We start from the raw sequence: 27229 nt of genomic DNA, 5'->3' as shown, positions 1-27229 counted from the left end.
TAGGATGGGTATGGAATTTAGGCTCTTGCTACCTGACTCTCGGGTACACACACACACACACACACACACACACACACACACACACACACACACACACACACACACACACACACACACCATTTTAGCTGCAGTAAATCCACCCTTGTCTCCATACTTGCACTCCACCATTTCAGCTTTGCAGTAAATCCACAGCTTTCTCGCCGTCAGTAACAGCTTCAATAAACCCAAGCTTTCTTCTCTCCTGCGTACACACCAGAATGCACACTTCCGGTTTCTCGGCTCGGAATGCACACTTCTGGTTTCTCAGCTCTTTCCAAGACTGATGACTCTGCAGTCCAACCCCCTTCCAGTCTATGTGGTTAGCATCACATAGACTTCTGTGGAATAAGCAGTCTGCTTCCTTCTTCCTGAATCCAGACTGGAAAGGTAGCAGTCCGGATTCACTTTGTATGGAGGACTTCTAGGACTTTAGGACGGTACCATTGTGGTTCACAGCTGGGGGGGGGGGGGGCTGCAGTCCTGCAATCCGATATCACGAGCCACCACTGTTTATATACCTGATATAGCATGTATAATTCAACCTAATGGCAAGTTTAACTGTGGATCTGTGGGTGTGGTTTACATTGGAATTTGTTCAGGGTGAGATTGTTTTTATGTAGGCATGGCTACCAGATGTCTTTGTGATAGGATTAAGGAGCATGAGTATGCAATTAAGATCAAGGACAACAGCAATGCTTTGTCCAAACACACTATGGTGTGTCCTAAATACAAGAAGTTTAATTTTTCAGTATTAGGGCAGGTTTTGACTAATAAGAGGGGAGGAGACTTTAAAAACCAAGTATAAAAACGAGAGTTTTTGGGAAATAAAATTAAAAGCTGATGTTTCCCCGGGCTTAAATGAACAGATAAACATAAAGTGTTTTTAGGAAGATAGGAAATTAAAGTGACCTGCTATTAGCTGTTAATTTTAGGCAAGTTTAATTGTTTTAGTGGTCCTATTAAAATTAGAGTTTTTTATTGGTTACCACATTGATTTTAAATGTCTTTAGAAGTCTTTTTGAAAGCGGATATTAAAAGAAACTATGGTAATGTCTTTTTTCTTTTGCTTATTCATGCTGCTAGTGCCTTGAAGTCTTTTTTTTTGGTCAATATTCCTAATTGCTCAAGGTATGTGCAATATCGTCCCTGCTAATAGCAATCACGTTATAGTGGACGTGTAAGCTTAAATCTTTTAGGGAGTTTTGGCACACAAGTTATAAAAGTAATAGGCTATAAGAGGACAAGTTGAGATGTAAGAGTGGTGTGTACAGATAACAGAGAGAAAGTACAAGAGATATAGGACTAGTAAAAAGGTTGTTTAGTAGAAATAGTGGAGTGCGGAAGTATAGTAGGAGTGAATGTAAAGTGAATGATCTAGTGGAAGACAAAAAAACTAGGTTATAGGAGGAGAAGGCTGAGTACAGTTACAGATCTAGGTAGAGGTGAGGTGTTTGTCAACAGCCATTTTGAAGGAAACAGCACTTTGGGTGGAGCAAATGGTCAGGGGAAGGTTGTTCCATGATTTAACTATTATCCAGGAGTATAATAGTTGGCCAGCAGGTAATTTGGGTTTATGAACTTGCAGTAGGTGCTGGTTTTCTGATCTTAGGGACCAAAGTTGTAGTAGTTGTAGCATTTCCATAGTCAGGCTTGTATTTGGGCCTAGTGTTTGTGGAGGCTGTGTGTCTGAGCACATAATTCAGGGACATCTTGTTTTAGCCAAAGCCATCAGGCATTTCAGTGAGAGAGAATTGTTTGAGGTCATTGGCTGACTGAGGTCTCCTGGACTACAGCTTAGACTAAGCACCTCATTGGTTCTTTTGAGATTTCTTTCTTAAAAGCTGTCTCAGGTTTCAACTTTCTGTTACCTAAGAAGCTCAGTTGTGAGTGTTCAGCCATTTTACAGTGAGCTGATCGAAGGAAGGACACTCAGCAAACTCGGAGCTACAATATATAACATTAAGTATCCTGTTTTTTGTTTATTTTGTTCTTTATTTCTTTGTTGTTTATAGCACTTTGTGTACTGTGTATTTTTTCTAGCTAGTTTCACTGTCTGTGAGGTATTTACTGGAAATTGTCCACTCTTATTAAGCATCTGTTGGGTTGTTTGTTTATGATAACTTGTTGCAGTTAAACTCTTTTTTTCTAGTGGCTCCTTTAGCTGTTTAAAACTTTCATTTAAAGGCTCACTGCTGCTTTTCAGCTGGGAGTAACATTTCTGCTATAGTTGGTGGCTTTGCAGTTGCCCGCCCCTAGTGTAAATTTGATCTGGGACCCTCCTCCCAGTCTAGTGTCATTACCTCATTCTACCCAGTACAGGGAGAGCATTTGAGAAGGCCAATCAGCTTAGTTTCTGCTACTCCTTTCTCTCCTTCTTTTCTCTCTTTCCAAAAAAAAAAAAAAAAAAAAAAATATCTGCTTTTACTGTATTTGTGTTTTTTCCTACATTATTTTGCTTTTGCGTCATCTTAAAAGTACTCAATTGTATTTATTACTGCTTGGTGTAACTCATTGTAAGCCTTTTAGTTTAAGCACCTGGGCTTCAGACCAGTTTTACATTAGGAAGGTTTGTGGTCTGCACTGTAGTGGCAGAACAGGTAGCTTACATCCTTCTAAGTTGGGAACTGCTGATTGAGGGCTCAGTGTCTGTTATTCTAAAAGTGTATTAATTCTGCTTTAAGCACTTGGGCTTGAGGCCAGTTATTTTACATTAAGAGGGTTCGTGTTCTGCACTCTTGTGGGAGGAGAGGCTGGACTATGTCCTTCTGAGCTGGGAATTTCTAGTTAAAGCTTATAGTGCCTATATATTTGAACTGCTTCTTACTGAAATTGGTACACCTCATTTGCTGTAGCATAGACTAGATCCAGGCCTGCTGAATCTAGCTTTGTTTGTATAACTTGAGCACTAATCCAGGCATTCTTTAAAGTATTCAGTTGTATTTATTACTGCTGGTAGTAACTTGATTAAAGTGTAGCTATCATTTTGAAGTATTTTGGATTAAGCACTTGGGCTTCAGACCAGTTGTTTTACATTAGGAAGGTTTGTGGCCTGCACTGTGGTGGCAGGACAGGTAGCTTACATCCTTCTAAGTTGGGAACTGCTGATTGAGAGCTCAGTGTCTGTTATTCTAAAAGTGTATTAGTTCTGGTTTAAGCACTTGGGCTTCAGGCCAGTTATTTTACGTTAAGAAGGATTGCGGTCTGCACTCTTGTGGGAGGAGAAGCTGGACTCTGCCCTTCTTAGCAGGGAATTTCTGGTTAGAGGCTTATAGTGCCTGCATATTCTAACTGTTTCTTATTGAAATTGGTACACCTTGTTTGCTGTAGCATAGACTAGATCCAGGCCTACTGAATCTAGCTTTATTTGTATGCTTGTTGTTTGTTTATTTCCCTGAAATGCTAATTCCACCTAAAACGTGGCCTTTTAGCACTTCTGTGGATCCCTAGTGATATCTGCATTGGTTACTGTACTTATTTCCTTGTTTCACTTGAAAGAAAGTTACTGTTTGTCGTTTTTGCATTTAAGTTACCTGGCACTTGCTCACTAAAGCAATTATATAAGTCAGCTCTAAAAAATTAAAAGCACTACACCCTCACAAACTCCCCTTGAGTACCTTGTTCCCATTGGCCCTTTTTTCAATTATAAAGGAATTCCCAATACTATTCTAGCATGTCCAAAGGTCAGTTGTCAATCTCCTCTCTGGTCCAGCTGGTGAATCTGGGAATGTTGAGGCAATGTTACAACTGCCTCATGTACACAGACAACCCTCTCCTCCTCCCAACAAATTCCAACACATGTGAGAGATGCAACCATATAGCCAAACTGGAGGCTAAGCTCTCTCAACTCAGTACTGGCATAACCAGTCAGGAGGAGAAGGAAACCACACTCACTACAATTCCAGTCTCACATAGACCTACCACGACAACAAACCAAACACATAAACACACAAAAACATACTGAGGCCCTAAATAAAAATCTGCCTAAGCAGCAGAGACCTCCAAAGCAGACACCCAAGTAACCGCTACCCCAAAACAAAACACGTGCAACACATAGCTCACAAAGCCAGTGTGCGAACAGTCACAGCCCTTAAGGCTAAACAACACACCTGATACACTTGTAATAGGTGACTCTATCATCAGGCACACTGACGTCCCACTCACCAGGCTGAACAAGGAGAAGGTCACGGTGAGCTGCCTGTCGGGCGCTAGGATCCGCCACATAACACAAGCACTCAGGTCACACCAAGGCAAGTACAAATATGACTCAGTCATTGTCCATGCTGGTGTGAATGACCTGAGACGTACCTCCCTGGGCTACATGAAAAGAGACATAGAGGAGCTCTCTGAGCATGTAGCCCAGGCCGGTATGACCCTGACCTTAAGTAGCATCTTACCCTCACCAAGAATGATGCCACAATATGAAGACAAGATGATCAATTTCAACAATTTGCTTAAGTGTTGGTGTCATTCAAAGGGGATCCAATGCCTGTCAGCCTGGGATGACATGCTCGACAAGCCACAATGCTTCGCTAGGGACGGCTTGCACCTGTCACCCCTGGGCTTTCGGATATTGGCAAAGGCTCTTGCTACCCCCATAGTGCCTTTTTTAGGCAAGGCTCAAAAGACAAACCCACCTCCATAGGTATCACAAGGGATAAGAAACTAAGAGTAATGCTACTCAACGCCAGAAGTCTAAACCTCAAGATGCACGCACTGAAACTCTCCTTAGCATGGAGAACATCGATATCTGTGCAGTAACAGAAACCTGGTTCAAGGCTCCCGAGAGCACCCCAGCACTACCAGGTTATACCTCATACCATGCTTTTCGGCCCCAAAACTTGGACCGAACCACAAAAGGAGGGGGAGTATCAATATTTGTCAAAGATACCCACACCTCCAGGTTGGTGGCACAGCACGAAGCATCAGAGACTATCCATGTGCAACTAACTGTGGGTAAAACTGCCTTCCAGTTTATAGCCTGCTACAGACCACCCTCCCAAACACAGGAACCCCACTTGGCCTTCCTGAGAATACTGGAAAATATGAAGGTCTCTCCAAACACCATTATATTGGGCGACTTCAACTACCCAAACATAGACTGGGAGCATTACTCTAGCTCCAACACCCTAGCCCAAAGGTTCCTAGAATTTATAAACTCAAATGCTATGGAACAACTTGTTACCACTCCCACAAGAGGGGAAAACATTCTGGACCTGATCATCACCAACATGGGGACACTATGCTCCAGACCAGAAGTGTATCCCTCACTGGTAAGATCAGACCCTAAACTAATCTCACTGGATATTCACATCCCGACCCCACCCCCTGCCCAGAAAACCACAGTGAAAAACTTCTCTAAAGCAAATTTCACACGCCTCAAAACCGAGGCGAAATCCTTCAAAGCCCCGGCCTGTGGAAAATACGCCCAGACCGCAGAATCCTTTATAAACGCATTCTATGAACACCTTCAGGAATGCATGGATCATGCAATCCCAAATAAAACCAAGACCCAATCCTCCAAAGGCAGACGTCCTGTCTGGTGGACCCCAGCCATAAACAAACTATACAATAGAAGGAGGAAGCTACTACATGATAGAGCAAAATCCCAAAAAGGGAAGGCATCTCTGATCAGTATTAACAAAAACTACGGGCACTCATAAAATCGTCTAAGGCCAGCTTAGAGAGAAAAATTGCACAGGACACTAAGGATAATCACAAGGCTTTCTTTAGTTATGTTAGGAACCTGGGTGGGAATTCCCAGATATGCGCAGAATTAGTCCAAAATGACAAAACATACACTGAGCCCACAGACAGTGCCAACATCCTAACTGACAGGTGCAGTGCAAACTTCTCCCCTCTCCCCACCAAAAGGACAAATATCTATCCCAACAGAGTGCTGCCCCTGACATCTCAGATGCTCAGGTAAGAGCCGCCCTCTCCAAAGCAAAAACACAGCATCAATGGGACCAGATGGTGTCCCGGCTGCGCCCTACATGAACTCCAAGAAGAGCTAAACCCAAACATAAAACTACTGTTCAATCTTAGCCTTACTACAGGATATGTACCCAAAGAGTGGCGTGCAGCAACAGTGGTCCCTCTCCACAAAGGTGGTGCCTCAACGGATCCTGGAAACTATCGTCCCATAAGCCTGACTAGCTTGGTCTGCAAAGCTATGGAAAGGATCATCATGGACCTCATAAATAAAGATATTGGGGACCTACAGACACTGGATACTACCCAGTTTGGCTTTGTTAAGGGCAGATCCTGCCTCTTAAACCTGGTCGATTTCTTTGAAACAGTCACCAAGGCCATTGACGAGGGAAGGTGGTCCACACAGCCTACCTGGACCTCGCAAAGCCTTCGATACAATACCCCACTGGCATTATAGATAAGCTCACCAGCTTAAATATAAACCCCTATGTCACTAGATGGGTTGCAAACTGGCTCAAGGACAGAACCCACATGGTTAGAATTGCTGGAGCCATGTCAGACTCCAAACCAGTTACAAGTGGCGTCCCACAAGGCTCAGTCCTGGGACCTCTCTTGTTCGGTATATATTTCTCGGCGGTACAGGCCAACACGGAAGGACTGTGGCTGACCAAGTTCGCAGATGACTGCAAACTGGGCGCCATAATCAACTCTCCAGCCGACACAAGCATCCTCCAAAAAAGCCTCATAGAAACAGACAACTGGTGCCAGAGCCATGGCCTCAAGCTAAACGCCAAAAAGTGTATAGTCATCCCCTTTGGCAAAAACAAAGTGCTCACAAATTACCACATAGGTGGTAATCCATTAAGTACAGAAGAAGTCATTAGGGACCTGGGGACCCAAGTTGATAGCAATCTCTCATTTGACAACCACGTGGCCAAAGTGGTTAGAAAAACATTTTATATAGCCCACCTAATCATGAAGGGATTCACATCTAGATCGGGGAGGTCATCGTACCTCTTTACTCATCCCTCATCAGGCCCATAATTGAGTACAATGCCCCTTTTGGGATGTACCTTACCAGACACCTGCAGCAACTGGAAAGACCCCAAAAGTACCTCACCAAGAGGATCAAAGGGCTCAAACAGATGCCATATGCTGCCCGGTTAAAGAAACTCCAGCTCTACTCAGTGGCATACCGCCTGCTCAGAGGCGATCTGTGCCTGACATATAAAGCCATGTCCAACCCGGAATTAATGGACATGCTGCACCTCAGAAAATCCAAATCCCATCGAGCTATGCGCTCGAGAGACTTGAACCTCAGCACTGAAATAAATAGGACATGCTGGAGGGACAGATTCATAACCCTGAGGCTCCCTTCACTCTGGAATAAAATCCCAGTCCAGGTTAGGCAGAGTCCCACATTGACTCTCTTCAAGAGGAATCTTGATGAGTGGATGGGAGATCGTAGGTTTACCCCGGCTATCACTTCTGTGTCACTGTTAGACAGAGGCACAGTATACTAACCTCAAAAAAGGCATAGCAAAATTAATTTAAAATGGGTGGCAAAAGCCAAACACACTCTGGCTAGGCTTATAAATGCCCCAGGGCAGATAGCCTAGTATGAACCTATGAACCTAAAAGGGATTATATTAAGAAAACAGGGAATTTGGGACAGGGCAGTCTTAAGGTTTATTGAGAATTGTATGTGTGGTAATTAGTTGGAGATAGGTGAAGTACTAGGGAAGTTCAGGCCAATTTAGGATTTTTAAGGGTATACTGTGGTAAGTGGAAAGACTAGTGTTTGTTGCGAATTTGGCTGTTTTGTTGTAGCATATTTTTAATTTTGTTCTGAGTAAGGATTGGAGGTTGGTTAGCAATGGGGCACCATAGACAAGTGAAGATAGGAGGTAGGTGGAAGCAAGTACTTGTTTTGTAGGTTGAGAAAGGAATAGATTATGTCTGTAAAGAAGGCCTAGTTTTGTGTGAGACTTACTGATGTTATTTTGTATATGTAGGTCAAATTTTAAGTTTTCATTAATTATGAGTCCTAGTAGTTGAGATTTGTTGATAGGAGTATTTTTCTTAGGAGTGAATATTATGAGCTTGGTTTTATTGGGGTTTAGAGATGAGTGGTTAGTGTGGAGCCAGACCTCTATCCCTGAAAATGCTGATTGAGTGATGTGTTGTAGTTGTGTTGTGTTTTCAGGAGAGTAGATGATAGTGGAGTCATCTGCATACTGAACTAAAGACCCTTGTTAAAATGATAACTGAGAGTTGTTGATAAAAATATTAAACAGTAGAGATCCTTGTGTGGAGCTTTGTGGAAAACCAGTGGGATTGTAGATATATGGGGAACTGGAGTGTTTCTACTTTACAGCACGCTGTCTGTCTGATAGGTAGCTTCCAAACCAGTTGAGGGATGGAGTAGACAGTCGATTTTGGAGAGCTGTGAAAGGAGAGAATGAGAGATGGTGTCAAAGGCCTTTGATACGTCCAGAAATAATATTACTCTGTGATTCTCCTAGGAAAGATTGTCTATTACAAACTATACACCCAGAAGTATGATTATTTATTAGGAGAGGGCTCCCTACTTTAATGTCAGCACTCGAAATGCTGACTGCTGAAAATCTTAAAAAAAGACCAAAAACACAAGAGAACAGCAAATCTCAAAAAGTTAATCTTCTTCTTAAAACTTCTTTTTGTAGGGGGGGGTATTCTCCCCCTGCCATCCCCACAAACAACCCAAACTTATATATACCAACTCCAAGATCACAGTAGCTTGGAGAAAATGGAATTTTCAGAGAAATGGCATCTCTGACTTACTATACACCTTTGATGTTTCTTCCATTCAATCTCCACATTTTGGAACTCACTCTAGATTGTCCCGCCATTTTAAATGGTTACCTGTTTGGGGGGGAGGGGGGTGTTCCAAATGTAACTTCTTGCTCTGATAAGCTATTTTTTTTCCCCAGGAAGGCTTTCTTTATCTTTCATTTGTGTAATGGATACTGTTTCTAACCAAGTATCATAATCAAAATAGGTCTGACTCAGACACAAAGTCAGTATCTCCTGCAAGTAGTAATAGTTGAGTCAGCCATTCTTTTTGGTTACTGGGAAAACAAACATGAGGCATTACAAGGATTTGCATTGTTACAGTAATAACAGCAAAAATATTGACCAAGATTAACACCCACAAATTGAGTTTGAAATTATGAAATTATGCTGCAGGGCCTCCATCTCCATGGGCAACATCTGTTTGGGAATGAGAGTGCTGACTAGGCATATTATAACCATGCTTTACAGGATCTCATTCTGGGCATTAAGGCCATGAATGGGCAGGAACCCACATATGAGCAGGTCTGACATGGGTCAATGACACCACCTGTGATGATGAGAAACATTCTTATCTCCTTGCACAGGAAAGAAGGGGGATGGGAGGAGACCTTTCTGGCATCTCTTAGACGGGGAAAAGGCTCCTTAAAATCATAAAGTTCAGTGTTAGATTTTGGAGCTGCACTTCAGTGTGCCCAAAGGGTATCTATGTGGGAGGCCAACCCCAGAATGATGCCCCAGATAGGTACTGGTATGCCTGTAGAAAATCAGAAACAGTACAGCATTCTTCATTTACTGTTGGACACCAACCTGATGTTTATTGCATGTGCTAAAAGTACACCCAAAATACATCCTCCACAGGCAACTCAGGAGGCAAGGTAGATTATCTGTTATCGTTGGTAAGCACAGTAGTATAAACTGTACAGTGGAAGTAAGGCCAGGGGAAATGGGTACAACTTAAAAATGGTCTTTACATTACACTGTCATCACAGGTAATTATCTATCCATCATCACTTGTGTGAAACATCCACTGCTTCTCACTGGACACTTGTCAGACTTTGATCATGATGATGGTGAATGTCTGGCACTGTCAGAGCCACATTGTCACTGTTGGAGATAGGAGATTTGAACACAAAACCATGGACACACCCTCTGTTCCTGTGAGCACCCAATAATCACACAGCACATATAGGACAGGTTATTGCTGGCACTTGTTTCTACCACAAGCCTTATAGGGTGGGGAGGAGATAAGAGGGATGTACACACTGGTGCATATCAAAAGCTTGGGTACAGCCCTCCACAGAAGCTGGCTGTGCCAATGAATGAGATGCATTGTGTGTCCAGGACCATTGCACGGGCCCTGACTAGTGTCACCTCAGCCTGTGGTTTGATTACAAGGGTAAAATGATGTTTGGGATGACTTCTGGGAGTGCACTTCCCAGATAACTGGCATCTTTGACAGAACTGAGCACATACTGTCTCAAAGCAGGTCCTCCCAAGGTTGCATGGACCTTGGCATGTGTGTGCGCTGCAGCCCATCCATATCTGCCTCAGTAGTTTGTAGCCATTATAGACATGGACAGGTAATGCCACAGCCATGCTGTGCTGCAGCAACAACAGTTATTAATGTACAATAGGTCATGGTGTGTCTGTTAATTGTCACACAGTACTCTTATATCTAGCCAGGACTGGAGTACTACCCTGAGACTCCTGGTAGGGGCAGCTCCCATGTGGCAACACATGGGATGGCAACTCATTTTCTATGCAAGCCATGGACATGTGCATGACACTGAAATACAATACTGCAACTGTGTCCCAGCAATCTCACACACACACACACACACACACACACACACACACACACACACACACACACACACACACACACCTATACCCCTAGTGCTTCACACACTCAAACAACCACTGACAGTGGCTCATCCACATGCCTTTCCCAGCAATCCTGTATTCATTTTCCACAGCACTCAGGCACCTTCCTTTGGAAGTTATTACATATCTGTGCTCCATTTCACCTGTACAGATGATGATACCTGCACTCTTCCCTTTATACAGTGTTACATAAGTTGCTAATGTATGAGTTGCAGTGTGGCTATCCTATGCATGGGTAAACAGTGTCTGGAACTGAATTGCTGTGAGTGCTCTGTACTGTGGGCCAAAGCACTGTGCTGACCACTGCCTGCCTGTTAGTATGACAGTGTACTGTTCCCACCACCATCTAGCATGTTTATCACGTTTTGTTCATTTCTCTACTGACTTCTCACCTGGCTCAGCTTCCACTTTCTGCTGTACTGTAGCATGTGCATCCTGCAAGAGGCATCCCTACTCTGACTTCCTTCTGTTAATAATGTTGTATAAAATGGCACACACTGAAAGTATTTTTGCACATGTGCCAAAGTCAGATAGCAAGAAACCACCAGATACATCCAGGCAATGAACTATACCTTCAGCATCACAGACACGCCCTGCACAATGACCTTGGATTGTGATATGGCATAGTTGCAGGCACTGTGTACTAGACCCTGTGGATTTAAGATGGATGTCAATCATGGCTCAAGGGCATTGCCAATAATATGTCCATGATGAAAATCACCCCTTAGAAAAAGTGGCATAGGTCACAGCTGTGCCTTATATGGGAGTCACGGTAATTCCTGTATGGCCTGCATAACATTGCAGCTGATGATGCTTGCATTACTGACCATCTGGCAGTTAATGGAGTCTTAACCTTTATGGTTAATATACCTTCTTCCCAAGCCACCAGCTGAGCCCTTTATTTTGATGTGGGTGCAGTCACTGGCCCTCAGTACTTCAGGAAATAGTCTCTTTCATAGTCCTCCTCCATAGTATTGGCACTGTGCTCCATGGTACATGGAAACCATATATGCTGTCCCACCCACTCAAATGTGGCATCGAGAAACTGATAGAGTATTCCTGTTGTTGTTGCCTGAGATCTCCACACTATGTCACCTGATGGTTGCTGAAAGATCCCTGTATCTAGTATATATAAAGCTACACATTTCTTTGTATCCATTGGAATGGATAATCCACAATTTCATGGGCCTGCAGATGAAACCTACATAAACCACTTCCTGCATGGTCTCCTTATTCACATGGAGCTTGTCTACAGTGTCATTGTCATGAAATATTTCAAATATTCAGGGTGGATGAATGATGCTGCACCTCCAAGGGTGACAGTGAGCATGACCATGGCCTGTTGTCACAATAATGGATTGTTGCACATACACTTCTACTAATGTGCAGCAATCCCAAGTATAGTTCGGGCCTCTACTGCATGCAAATGAAAATTTAGCGGTGGTCAGTAACACTAGTTACTAGCTTACTGGAAAGGATCACCCAGACTCTACTAAAGTTTGCTGTGAGGGAAAGGTTAGTTTGCTTTTTATTTGTTGTATTTTGTATTACTTTATTGCCTTTTTATATTACACTGTGTTTTACTTGTATTCTGTTTTTAACTGAATATTAAAACTTGAAAAGAGACCACAGCTCTGTCTGTTGTGAGTCAGGAAGAAATTAGATCAGGTCAATTAAGGAGTCACACATATGTTAGAACAGGTCAGTTAAGTTTAATCATCTGTGAACTGAGGGGGTGGAGCTTTGAACTAAACCTTCTATTTAATAGGTAAAATAAAACATTTCAGAGCTTTACTAGAAAGGTTCACCCAGACTCTGCTACAGTTTGCTGTGAGGGAAAAGTTAGTTTGCTTTTTTATTTGTTGCATTTTGTATTACTTTATTGCTTTTTTCTATTTTGTGCAGTGTGATTTGTTTTCTTTACACTGTGCTTTACTTGTATTCTGCTTTTAACTGCATATTAAAACTTGAAAAGAGACCAGAGTTCTGTCTCTTGTGAGTCATGGAGAACTTTTTCCCACCCAGTTACTGTTGTGTTCTTAAACACTACTGTCTTTTTAGTTGCCTGCCCCTTATGTTAATTTGACCATATATCTCATTTCCTCTCTGCTTTTACTGGCTGGTGTGAGTAAGCACAAAATTATCATTTTGTGAAATCATTCCCCTTCAGTTCTTAAATTTATTGACCATCCTACTGTATTCCATTGTACCAGAATAAAAAAGTAACCACCCCTTTCAATCTATCTTGCTGTTTTAAAAATAGTGACTCTCCATTAAAACTTAACATTTTAGACAGGTAAAACTTAAATTACCTACTTATGAAAGAATATAAGTACTCTGTTCTATTTACTATACACTGTCTTAACTGTTGCTAGCATGATTATTAGCTTAAGCAAAAAAGCTGCAAGAATAATCTGAAATATAAAGGGTTAATTTACAATAGTGTAAAATGCTGAGAAATTAAAAAAAAAAAAAAAAAACAGTAAGTGTGCTGGCAAGCATATATAACTTAGTTAGATGTTGGCATCCATGTAAAAAAATATGTTATTGAGAAACAACGTTTGTAAAATAGCTATGCAGATGGCAGCTGAAAGTACATTGATGTAACTTTAAGCAAGATAAAGCTGGAACACAAGCAAGATAGTGCTGGAACACTAAGTTTCAGATAATGCAAAACTGAATTTCCTGGACCAAAGAATCAAGGACAAATCATAAATTAGAAGAACAAAGAAAAACTGTTATACAAAGAAAAACTGTATTACATCAGACTTTGAGAAAAATACCAGACCGTTTTGGTATAAATGTAACTGCATACACAAGCTTTGGGAATTTGCTACAGAGAGCGAACATATTTGTATTGCTTGCTTGTAGAACCAAAAGGAGAATATAATAGTATAGCCTATCAGCTGAAACATTTGTCTCCATGTATTTATTGTACTCAGTACAATACAGTAATAAGACTAGTTAATTACAATAAATAGTTAAATAAACTGTGGTATGCTTGCATGCAAAGGCAAGTAACAGAATGAAACCAACAGGAAGGCAGTACAGAATTCTTCAACTTTCACATCTAACTCCTCTAGTTAAGGATAAACCATTTTTTTCATCTTACCTTTAAGCATCTATTGCAAGATGACCAGTTATTGGAGAGCCCACATTCTGCCTCTCAGTAGTCATCTTGGGATCAATGCTTGTTTTCTCCTGGTGAGAGAAGGAGTGAGTTACATTATTTCTTGGAGACTGCTGATCACCAGAAAGCTTAATAACTGCTTTATTGGTGACAGCTTGGAATCTATGCTTATATTCTGATCCTGGTGGGAGTAGGAGCAGAGTGCATTGATTCCTGACTCTTTCTGGTTGGATAGTGAGTGTCTTTGCTTAACGTACCTGATTGGTCTGGTTGCTATTCAAGGCATCTACCAGAAAAAGGCTACAAGCCTGCAGACCCCTGCATCATCTGGGACAAGACTGTGGACCACCAAATTGGCCGTGGCCTGCTTCTTTACTTAGGATTGGTGCTAACATTTTGCTTCTAGTGAGAGAAAAAGCAAAGGAGTATCGTATCCCAAAAGAGTGAAGCTGTGCTGAGACCAGCATTAGTAGTAGTAGCCAGGCAGTAGCCATTTATGTGACCCCCCTCTTTTCATCATTCTTGACAAGCTAATTCTTTATTTTTCACTAAGTACTGCTTGATTTCTTTCTAAATTCCGAATATATGCCTAAATACTTCTTCCTTAAATTTTCAGGGTCTATGTATTAGTTTCCCCTCAAGTGTTTGGCAGTGCTTTGTACAGATGCAGACACCATGAGTGAACATTTTCCTGTAAAAGGAATATATAAGGAAGCAGCTCCAGTACTTAGTAATAATAGCCACCCCTCCTGGCATGTCTAAAGGTCAGTTCCCTATGCTTTCTCCCATTATCTTGGTGAACGTGGGCATTCTGGGGCAGTGTAGCAACTGCCTCATGTACACAGACAACCCTCTCCTGTTACCTCCCAACACTCAGACTTCTGAGAGATGCACTTATATTTCCAAATTGAAAGCCATGCACTCTCAAGCCAAGACCAGAATAGCTGGTCAAGAGGAGAAGGTCAACACCTGCACCACACCACATGCAACACATAGCCCTCCAGAACAACCACCATTGCAGCTGTCACATAAAAACACAAACCACATACCCACCTTTGCAGAGGGTCTCAACAGAAATCTACCCAAATAGCAGAGACCTCCAAGGCAGAAATGCACTCGACCACCACAACACAGCACAAACCACAAGACACACAGCTCACCTACACAGTGTGCCCCTCAACTTAAGTCCCTAAGGCCAAACAGCTTGCCCAATACACTAATCATAGGTGACTCGATAGTGAGGCACACTGATGTCTCACTCATTAGGTTGAAAAAGGAGAAGGTAGCAGTCAGTTGTCTATCAGGTGCCAGAATCCGACACATAACACATGCACTCAGGTAATTCCACAACAAGTGCAAGTATGACTCTGTCACTGTCCATGTGGGTGTGAATGACCTGAGACCCACCTCTCTGGACTACATGAAAAGAAACATGGAAGAGCTCTTGGATTATGTGGCCCAGGCAGGTATGACCCTAGCCCTGAACAGCATCCTACCATCACCCAGAATGATACTGCAGTACATGCAGAAAATGATTGACTTCAACAATTGGCTAAGTTTCTGATGTCATTCTAAAGGGATCCAGTATCTGTCTGCTTGGGATGACGTGATTGACAGACCTCTATGCTTTGCCAAAGATGGCATGCATCTGTCACCCCTGGGTTTCTGGATACTGGCTAAGGCTCTTGCCACCCCTTTAGTTCCTTTTTTGGTGATGTTCCAAAGACCAAATTACCACTGTAACAGCTATAAATAAATGCACTCTGAGGGTCATGCTGCTCAATGCTAGAAGTTTAAATCTCAAGATGCACTTGCTCGAAGCACTCCTCAAAATAGAGAACATCGACATTTGTGCTGTAACGGAGACCTGGTTTAAAGCAGCAGAAAGCACCACTGCGCTACCAAGCTATAACTCATTTCACACCTTTCTGCCCCAGAACATGGTCCAAAGCTTCAAAGGTGGTGGTGTCTCCATATTCATAAAGGATATGCACACCTCCAGACTAGTAGCCCAGCATAATGCATCTGATATACTTCAGGTACAATTAACATTGGGTAAGACAGCGATTCAGGTTGTAGCCTGCTATAGGTCCCCAATTATGTCCCAAGACTCTCACGTCGTGTTCCTAAGCACCCTGGAAGCTAATAGGGTCCAACTCAACACTCTAATACTAGGTGACTTCAACTACCCCTTCATCAACTAGGAAAACTACTCATAGGTTCATAGGTAAGTACTAGGCTATCTGCCCAAGGGCATTTATAAGCCTAGCCAGAATGTGTTGGCTTTTGCCACCCTCTTAGATTAGTTCCCTGTGCCTCTGTCCAGCAGAGCCATCAGTGCCCTGCGCCACTGTCCAACAGATCCATTAGTTCCCTGCACTACTGTCCAGTAGAGCCAGTGCAGTGATCCCCGGGGTATATTTTCTGTTTCCCATCCACCCGTCAAGGTTTCTCTTGAAGAGTGTTAGCAAGGGGCTCTGCCTGATGTATATTGGAATCCTGTTCCAAAGCATGGGGAGTCTCTGGGATAGGAATCTATCCCTCCAGCATGTCCTATTTATCATTGCGTTGAGGTTTATATCTCTAGAGTGTGTGGCTCTCTGGGATTTGTTTTTTTTTTTAGGTGGAGCATGTCCATCAATTCTGGGTTGGACATGGCCTTGTATGTCAGGCAAAGATCACCTCTGAGTAGGCGGTATGCAACTGAGTACAGCTGGAGTTTCTTGAGTCGGGTTGCATAGGGCATCTGTTTGAGGCCAGTAATCCTCTTGGTGAGGTACTTTTGTGGCCTTTCCAGCTGTTGCAGGTGTCTTGTAAGGTACATCCCAAATGTATTCTATGATGGGTCTAATGAGTGATGAGTAGAGAGGCACAATAACCTCTTTTGTTCTAGATGTGAACCCTTTTGTGATTAGGTGGGCCACATAGAAGGATTTTCTAACCACCTTGGCAATATGATTATCAAAAGAGAGATTACTATCTACTTGGGTCCCCAGATCCCTTATTACATTTTCTGTATTTAGGGGACTACCACCTATGTGGTAGTTTGCGGGTATTTTGTTTTTTCCAAAGGGGATGACTATGCACTTTTTGGCATTTAGCTTGAGGCCATGATTTTGACACCAGGTATTCATCTCAGTGGACCCATCTGAAGGGTGTCTGTATCAGCTGGAGAATCAATTATGGCCCTTAGTTTGCAGTCATTTGCGAAGTTGGTCAGCCATAGTCCTCCTATGCTTGCCTGTACCTCTGAGAAGTATATACCTAACAGGACGGGACCTAGGACTGAGCCCTGGGGGACGCCACTTGTAACCGGTTTAGAGTCGGATGTAGAGCCTGCAATTCTCACCATGTGGGTTCTATCCATGAGCCAGTTGGCAACCCTTCTTGTGACGTAGGGGTTTATGTTCAAGCTAGTGAGCTTGTCTATAATACTAGAATGGGGATGGTGTTGAAAGCCTTTGCGAGGTCTAGGTAGGCTGTGTGGACCTCCTTTCCCTCATCTAATGCCTTGGTAACCGTCTCAAAGAAGTCCACCAGGTTTAGGAGGCATGATCTTCCCTTAACAAAACCAAACTGGGTAGGGTCCAAGGTTTGGAGATTCCCAATGTCTCTGTTAATGAGTTCCATGATGATGCATTCCATAGCCTTGCAGACCAAGCTAGTCAGGCTGATAGGGTGATAGTTCTCGGGGTCCGTTGTGGCTCCACCTTTGTGGAGCGGGACAACTGTTGCTGTGCGCCACTGTATGGGTACATAGCCTGTAGAGAGACTGAGTTTGAACAGTGTGTTTAGGTGCGGGGCTAGTTAATTTTGGAGCTCTTGTAAGAAACAGCCTGGGACTCCGTCCGGTCCCATTGAAGCTGTGTTTTTGGCTTTGGATAGGGCTGTTTTAACCTGTGCATCAGTGATTGATGGGGCCCTACATTTTTCTGGTATGCTTATGAGCCCTTTAGGGGGTGAGAGGGGGCTGAAGTTTGCACTAAACCTGTCTACCAGAATGTTTGCAATATCAGTTGGTTCAGTGTATTTTGTGCCATTCTGCACTAACTCAGAGCAGATCTGAGAGTTTCCACTTAGGTTCTTGACATAGCTAAAGAACGCTTTGTGGTTATCTTTGGAGTCATTGGCAATTTTTCTTTCAAAACTAGCCTTGGATGATTTAATGAGGGATCATAGTTTCTTGCTGATACTGATCAGGGATGTCTTTCCATCTTGGGACTTCACTCTTTTCTGTACTAGTTTCCTCCTTCTGTTGTATAGCTTGTTTATGGCAGCGGTCCACCAGACTGGTTTCCTTTTCTTGGAGGAGTGAGTCTTGGTTTTACTTGGTATAGCATGATCCATGCATTCCTGCATATGCTCATAGAGTGCCTTTGTAAAGGTTTCAGCAGCTTGGACAGCATTGTCCTTTAGCATGGGGGCTGTGAACCTTTCCACCTCGGTCTTAAGTAACATGAAGTTTGCTATTGAAAATTGTTTTATGGTGGTTTCCTTAATTGGGGGTGGGGGCAGAATGTGGATATCCAGAGTGATTAGTCTATGGTCTGCTCTAACCAGCGAGGGGTTGACCTCCGGTGTGGAACACTGGTCGCCCATGTTGGTGATGACCAGGTCCAATATGTTGTTCCCTCTGGTGGTTGTGTTGACCAGTTGTTCCAGGGCGTTCGAGTTTATAAATTCTAGGAAGCATTGGGCAAGGGAGTTAGTACTTGAGTAGTTCTCCCAGTTTATGTTTGGGTAATTGAAATCCCCCAGTATTAAGGTGTTTGGTAGGACCTTCATATTTCCCAGTGTCTCCAGAAATGCGGAATGGGGGGTCCTGGGCCATGGTGTGTGATCTATAGCAAGCTACAATTTGGATTGCAGTTTTTCCCATTGTTAGTTGCTCATGGATGATCTCTGTTGCATTGTGCTGCGCCACTAACCTGGAGGTGTGGGTATCCTTGATGAATATGGATACACCCCCGCCTTTTGTGTTTCGATCCTGGTTCTATGGCCGAAAGGTATGGTATGAGTTATGTCCTAGTAGTGCTGGGGTGCTCTCAGGAGCCTTAAACCAGGTTTCTGTTACTGCACAGATGTCGATGTTCTCCATACTGAGGAGTGCCTCGAGTGCATGCATTTTGAGGTTTAGACTTCTGGTGTTGAGTAGCATTACCCTCAGTTTTTGCTTACTTGTGCTATTTATGGTGGTGGGTTTGTCTTTTGAGCCTTGCCTAAAAAAGGCACTATAGGGGTGGCAAGAGCCTTGGCCAGTATTCGAAAGCCTAATGGTGACAGGTGCAAGCCATCTCTTGTGAAGCAACGTGGCTTGTCGAGCATGTCATCCCATGCGGACAGATACTGGATCCCCTTTGAATGACATCAGAAATGTAGCCAATTGTTGAAATTGAACATTTTTTCTTTATACTGTGGCATCATTGTTAGTGAGGGCAGGATGCTACTCAGGGTCAGGGTCATACCGGCCTGGGCTACATGATCAGAGAGCTCTTCCATGTCTCTTTTCAGGTAGTCCAGGGAGGTACGTCTCAGGTCATTTACACCAACATGGACAATGACAGAGTTGTATTTGTACTTGTTCTGGAGTGACCTGAGTGCTTGTGTTATGTGGCTGATCCTGGCACCTGACAGGCAGTTAACCATAACCTTCTCCTTGTCCAGCCTAGTTAGTGTGACATCAGTATGCCTGACTATAGAGTTGCCTATTACTAGTGTGTTGGGTATGTTATTTTGCGTTAAAGGCTGTGATTGCGTGGCACACTGATTATGTGAAGTATGTGTTTCATGGTTGGTGATGGGATGTGGAGGGTTGCCTGTGTACATGAGGCAGTTGTAACATTGCCTCAAAATGCCCAGATTCCCCAGTTGGATTGGAGAGTACACCGGAAACTTCCCTTTGGACATGCCTGAATAGGTAGAGTAAGCTGTTTTTCTGATTGGCTGGTGGGGACGAATAGAGAGCCTTGTTCTTCTGGACCGTATAGGGAGGTCTAGTGCTAGGGTTAATTAGTGCTTGTTATGAGTTTTAAGCAAGTGCTTGACTGTGAAATGAGTGGTTTGAGTGCTAAAATTGAAGGTTTGTCTAGTTTCAAGGGAAAAATTGAAGAGTAGACTTCGTGGAGCTGAGAATAGTTTAACTCTAGCTAAATGGTGCTGCCTGGTGCACAAAACCGCACAAATGTGGTTTTTATAGCAGGGAAGTGAAAGAGATAGAAATTAGCCCAAAATGGCTGATAAACTACTAACTTCTGGGCTGAAACCACTCCTCCAGGGACAGAAAGGCTGCTCAAAGCTCCCCTCTCTCACAGGTGAACCGAGAAACTTCCTTCTATCCAAGTAAGATATGGGCAACACATAAACTTTTAACTCAGCCCTGGATTCAGCAATAACCTGAAAACTGGACTATACTAGTTCAGAAAGGCAGGTAACAATTATATATATTTTTTTCAGAAAATAGAGTAGATACAATCAAAACAACACTTTAAATGCACAGAAAAGCCTATCTTACTTTAGTGTGTAGCCTACAACAGTTAAACAGATTATTTAAACACAAAAATGACTTAATTCAAGTGCAGGCAGCAAATAAGTACAATATGTAGCAATAACAACGTTTTAAATCACAGATTCGCTAAACTAACTGGCGTTTTAGGTGGAATTAGTTAAGACAGAGAAGAAAAGCAGAAAAGTGATACTTAATCACTCCAAAGTCACTTTTCTGTCTCTGTGTTGCTGTAAACGCTGCAGAACACCTGGAAGGTACTTGCTGAGCGGAATACAAGCGTAAAAACTGTGCAAATGAGGCTTTTATAGCAGGGAAGTGAAAGAGATAGAAATTAGCCCAAAATGGCCAATAAACTACTAACTTATGGGTTGAAACCACTCCTCCAGGGACAGATAGGCTGTTCAAATCTCCCCTCTCTCACAGGTGAACAGAGAAACTTCCTTCTATCCAAGTAAGGTAATGGCAACACAGAAACTTGTAACACAGCCCTGGATTCAGCAATAACCTGAAAACTGGACTATACTAGTTCAGAAAGGCGGAAAACAAGTATATTTATTTTTCAGAAAATAGAGCAGATAAAATCAAAATTAGCCCAAAATGGCCAATAAACTACTAACTTTTGGGCTGAAACCAATCCTCCAGGGACAGATAGCCTGCTCAAAGCTCCCCTCTCTAACAGGTGAACAGAGAAACTTCCCTCTATCCAAGTAAGGTATGGCAGCACAGAAACTTGTAACACAGCCCTGGATTTAGCAATAACCTGAAAACTGGACTATACTAGTTCAGAAAGGCGAGAAACAAGTATATATATATTTTTTTCCAGAAAATAGAGCAGATACAATCAAAACAACACTTTACCCAATTAACCAGTTAAAAAGCTTAAAACTGAGCCCTGTTCCAGCAGTCTTCAATCAGACAAGTTCTAACTGCGCAGTCCTGCCACTAGGGTACAGAGAAACTTTCTCCAAAAAAAGACGGCCTGGATCAGTGCACAAGTTATACAAACAAAGCTAGATCCAGCCGGCCTGAATCTAGTCTATGCTTCAGCAAACAAGGCATACCGATTTCAGAAAAAAACAGTTCAAGTAAGCATGCGCAATAAGCCTTTAACCAGAAATTCTCAGCTCAGAAGGGCAGAATCTAGCCTCTCCTCCCACAAGAGTGCAGACCACAAACCGTCTTAATGTAAAATAACTGGTCTGAAGCCCAAGTGCTTAACCCAGAACTAATACACTTTTAGAATAACAGACACTGAGCCTTCAATCAGCAGTTCCCAACTTAGAAGGAAGTACGCTACCTGTCCTGCCACAACAGTGCAGACCACAAACCTTCTTAATGTGAAAAAACTGGTTTGAATCCCAGGTGCTTAAACTAAGGGCCTTAGAATAACAGTTACAATTTAATCAGGCTACTAACAAGCAGTAATAAAGGCAGCAGAATAAATTAAATTGAGTACTTTTAAGAAGAGGCAAAAGCAAAATAAGGTAATAAAGTAGGAAGAAACACAAATACAGTAAGGCAGATGAAGTGCAATTTATTTATTTATTTATTTATTTTTGAGACAGAGGAAACAGAGCAGATTAAGACCCTTCCCAAGTGCTTTCTTTGTACACCGCAGAGGAGATGGGACTGGTAGGAGTATCCAAAATCAAAATATGATCTCACTGTACTCAGTTTAGTGAGCAAATGAGATGGGTCCAGGAGGAGTGTGCAAAAAGAGATTTACAGCAGGAGTGGGCAATTCCAAAGCCACCAAGATTAACACCACAACAAGAAACAGAGAAGGGGGGGTGGGGAACTAACTGCAGACAGACAGAGACACAATATTTACTGACTCAAATCTTAAATAAGTGCAGAAAATATACTTAAATCAGCTTGTGTCCAGTTGATATATACAGACAAGTCTCAGTAGCTAGCAACTCGATTTAAAATGATTACTAGAAATGTAACCAACACAGATTTTAATGCTAGCAGAAACCCCAAGCTAGCTAACACTAACAAAGGAATTTCAAAGCAGTCTAACAACTTTCAGTGAGCTCAGATGGCTACACTTTTTCACACTTCAGGCAACTTAACTGCAGAGAGATAGAGACACAATATTTACTGAATCAAAGACACACAATATTTATTGATTCAAATCTTAAATAAGTGCAGAAAAATATACCTAAATCAGATTGTGTCCAGTTGATATATGCAGACAAGTCGCAGTAGCCAGCAACTCGATTTAAAATGATTACTAAAAATGTAACCAACACAGATTTTAATGCTAGCAGAAACCCCCAAGCTAACTAACACTAGCAAAGGAATTTCAAAGCAGTCTAACAACTTTCAGTGAGCTCAGATGGCTACACTTTTCACACTTCAGGCAACTTAACTGCAGAGAGACAGAGACACAATATTTACTGAATCAAAGACACACAATATTTACTGAATCAAATCTTAAATAAGTGCAGAAAAATATACTTAAATCAGCTTGTGTCCAGTTGATATATGCGGACAAGTCTCAGTAGCCAGCAACTCGATTTAAAATGATTATTAGAAATGTAACCATCACAGATTTTAATGCTAGCAGAAACCCCCAAGCTAACTAACACTAACAAAGGAATTTCTAAGCAGTCTAACAACTTTCAGTGAGCTCAGATGTCTACACTTTTTCACACTTCAGGCAACTTAACTGCAGAGAGACAAAGACACAATATTTACTGAATCAAAGACACACAATATTTACTGACTCAAATATTAAATAAGTGCAGAAAAATATACTTAAATAAGCTTATGTCCAGTTGATATATGCAGACAAGTCTCAGTAGCCAGCAAGGCCCCATGCTTAATGGAATTCATCAGTTCCAATGCCCTGGACCAGCTCATTCTTACCCCAACTAGAGAAAGCAACACCTCTGACATGGTTATTACAAACAAGAGCAACTGTTGCTCTACACCAATAGTGATTTCTTCCCTGGTTAGATCTGACGACAAACTAATCACCATTGAAATCCACATCCCACCGACACCCGCCCGCAAGGCTAACCACCATGAAAAACTTCTCCAAGGCTGACTTTGGGCTCCTAAAAACAGAATTGGCTAAATTCATGACTCCCATGTCAATGGAAAACAGATACATGACTGCCAAATCATACACCAATGCACTGTCCGAACTTGTACATAAATGCATGGAACTCGCCATACCCAACAGAACCAACACGCTCTCCTCCAAAAAAGGTAACCAATTTGGTGGTCCCTTGCCATTAGTAAACTGTATGGCAGAAGGAAGAAACTGTTGCATAAAAAGGTGATGTCCCAAGATTGGAAAAACTCCCTTATTAGCCTCAACAAAAAGTTGAGATCCCTCATCAAAACCTCTAAAGCCAGCTATGAAGGCAGAATTGTGGCAGACACTAAAAACAACCACAAAGCCTTCTATAGTTATATCAAGAATCTCCACGGCAGTATCGAGGTCTTCTCTGAGTTACTCCACAATGGTACCTCCTATACTGAGCCAACAGATATTGCCAACATACTGGCTGACAGATTCAGTGCCAACCCCCCCCCCCCAAAGGACCAATCACAATACTGGAGGAATCCCAGGCACCCAACATTACTGCAGCACAGGTTAAAGCTGCATTGTCCAAGGCCAAAAATACAGCTTCTATGGGACCTGACAATATCCCTGGATGTGCTCGACATGAACTACAAAGTGAACTGGCACCACATTTGTGTACCCTGTTCAATCACAGCCTCCACTCAGGCTTTGTCCCTACCGAATAGCATACTGCTACAGTCATTCCTCTCCATAAAGGGGGAGCGACTACAGACCCTGGGAATTATCACCCCATTAGCCTGATGAGTCTAATATGTAAAGCTATGGAGTGCATCATCATGGACATAATTAACAAAGATATAGAAAATATCCAAACTTTAGATCCCACACAATTTGGTTTTGTGAAAGGTAGATCATGCCTGCTCAACCTGGTTGACTTCTTTGAGTCAGTCACCAGAGCTGTGGATGAGGGCAAGGCAGTTCGTACAGCCTACCTCAATCTGACCAAGGCCTTTGATACAATTCCCCACCCAGGAACTATTAATAAACTCACCAAACTAGGCCTCAACCCCTACATCACTAGGTGGGTTGCAAACTGGCTCACAAATAGAACCCATAGTGTGAAAGTAGCAGACTCCAAGTCAGACTTGTGACCAGTCACAAGTGGAGTCCCACAGGGATTGGGGGTCCTTTCCTGTTTGGCATCTACTTCTCAGAAGTCCAGGTCAACACAGAGGGACTCTGGCTGACCAAGTTCAGAGATGACTGCAAGCTGTGAGCCATTATTAACTCCCCAAGTGATGTAGACATCCTACAGAAAGGCCTCACTGAGACCAGTGTCGAAACCACGACCTTAAGCTTAATGCCAAAAAATGCATCATCATCCCCTTTGGGAAAAACTCAGTTGCAACTAATTACCACATCAATGGGAGCCCACTGAACAGTGAAGTTGTTATAAGAGATCTGGAGGCACAGGTTGACAGCAACCTCTCCTTCGACCACCACATTGCCTCTGTGATCAGAAAGTCCTTCTATGTGGCACATCTCATTACCAAGGGTTTTGCATCCAAGATGAAAGAGGTCATCATCTCTCTCTAGTCCCCTCATTAGGCCAGTCATCTGTATAATGCCCCATTTGACATGTACCTCACTAGACACATGCAACAGGTGGAAAGGCCACAAAAGTACTTCACGAAGAGAATCCTAGGCCTTAAACACATGTCCTACATGGACAGGCTCAAAAAACTCCGGCTGTTCTCTGTCTCATATCGTCTACTAACAGGCAATCTCTGTTTGACTTACAAAACCATGTCTGATCTAGCTCTGTTAGAAATGCTGCATCTAAAGAAATCTCAATCCCTCCACACCACACACTCCAGTGACCTCGAGACTGCCCATGCTCTGGAATAGACTTTCTATAAATGTCAGGCAGAGCACCTCACTGGCCCTCTTCAAGAGAAACCATGATGAGTGGATGGGAAATAGAAAGTTCACCTAGGGGATTACTCCAGTGGTTCTACTTGATAGAGGCACTGGGAACTAATGTCAGGCGGCACAATGCCAGGGCACTTCTATGGGCTAGGTTTGTAAAGGCTCCAGGGCCATTAGCCTAGTAGTATGAACCTATGAACTAGTGTTTGCTCATCACATCATGGTCTTGATACATCTCTGAATCATTCCTCCATCTTATTTTGTTTCATTTGCATACACAGAGAACCTCATTTTAATAATTTTATTTATTACGGTATGATTTTAAAGCCATTAGTATATAATACAACCAGCTATGCTGCTCTCTCTCCTCCATTTGTGCTCAAAGTGTCTCTGAGTCACAAGCACATGCTTTGAGAATCTCTGGTCATTGCCTACAATTGCTTACCATGATGCAGTAAATGTTTTTGAATACCAGTTTATATTTCTTTACAGTGCTTAAAACAGGGAAATAAATTGCAGGCTTCAGTAAGGACCAAAGAAAAAGTGAAAAAACAGTTTTACAAACAACGGGTTCTCTTCACCATGCTTAAAAATGACAGCTGTTCTGTTTATAGTGGACATAGCAATGTACTGCCACAAGGAATTGTGAAGAGAGAATTTCAAAAATTAAATACATTTAAACAATGCAATGTCCCGTTACATACATGTGAAACTGCAAGCTAAGACTGGACAACATTACTAAATTGAAAACATAAAAATGGCAAATTCACAAAGTTAAATACATCTAATGCACAGAAAAGAATACAGCAAAGAAATACCTAATCGAGTAAACTAAAATAAGACATGCTTACAAAAAAATGGATGGGAGTTTTTTTTAACCAAGCATCTCTTCACAACATATATATATATATATATATATATATATATATATATATATATATATATATATATAGATATATATATATATAGATAGATATGTGTGTGTGTGTGTGTGTGTGTGTATGTGTGTATGTATATGTACACGCACACAATAAAACCTCGGGTTACTTGTAGCAATATAAAGGTTACGGCTGTTAACTCCCAAGCATAAGGTACACCGTTTAATTTTCACCTGCAGCCTTTGTGGAATTTGTATGTTCTTTTTGTGTCTATGAGAGGATCCTCCCAAAAACATAGTGGTTCCTTTACCACAAGCTGTAAATGTGAAAAGTACATAAAGTGTTTCCAGAATTCAAAGCAGTCATGGGTAGCAGCTCATAATCTAGATGGTGCAGATCAACTACTTGGTGCAACAGTTGTAATGCAAAATGAATCCCAGACCATCTGCTGTGTCAGGTCTTGCCACTGAAAAGTGTGAAAATTGACTCTATGCGTTTTGGTCACAATGACTAATGATGCCAAAATTGGAAAAGTTGGCAGTGAGTTGAGGATCTGCCTACACACCAGGGACCCATGCTAACATTGTGAGGGGTCTATGTGCCCCTGTGAGTCATTGTGCACCTGTCATGTTGGGTTAATAAGCTATAGGCTGGCCAGTGTCCAGTTGCTGAGCCTGGGATGGCTGGCATAGCTCTGTTGAGTAAACTTCTGGATATAAAATCAACATACCTTCCAAAAATGAACTAAGGATTACACCACCGAATACAGGCTCACTCACAGAACAGGACACAGCTTTGTAGATGATATGACAGTAAGGAGAAGAAAGGGTATCCATCAGACAAGGTGGAAGAGTCATGCAGCAAAGCCACTTGGACTAGGATACAGATTCTATTACTCGGGAGGAGGACAGGCAAGTAATGGTGTAGGAATCAGGGTGAGGAAGAGTCTTTTTAAGGCAGTGATACATTTTATCAGAATTAATAATCGATTCATTGCAATCAGACTCCAGTGTAAAGATAGAGCAGTATCCATTATCTCAGCCTATACTGATGACAGG

Source organism: Protopterus annectens, chromosome 9.part0, assembly GCF_019279795.1.
Source record: "Protopterus annectens isolate FY-2018-M chromosome 9.part0, PAN1.0, whole genome shotgun sequence".
In the NCBI taxonomy this organism is placed as follows: Eukaryota; Metazoa; Chordata; order Ceratodontiformes; family Protopteridae; genus Protopterus; species Protopterus annectens.
The sequence above is the reverse complement of the archived record's forward strand: the minus strand, read 5'-3'. Positions refer to the sequence as shown.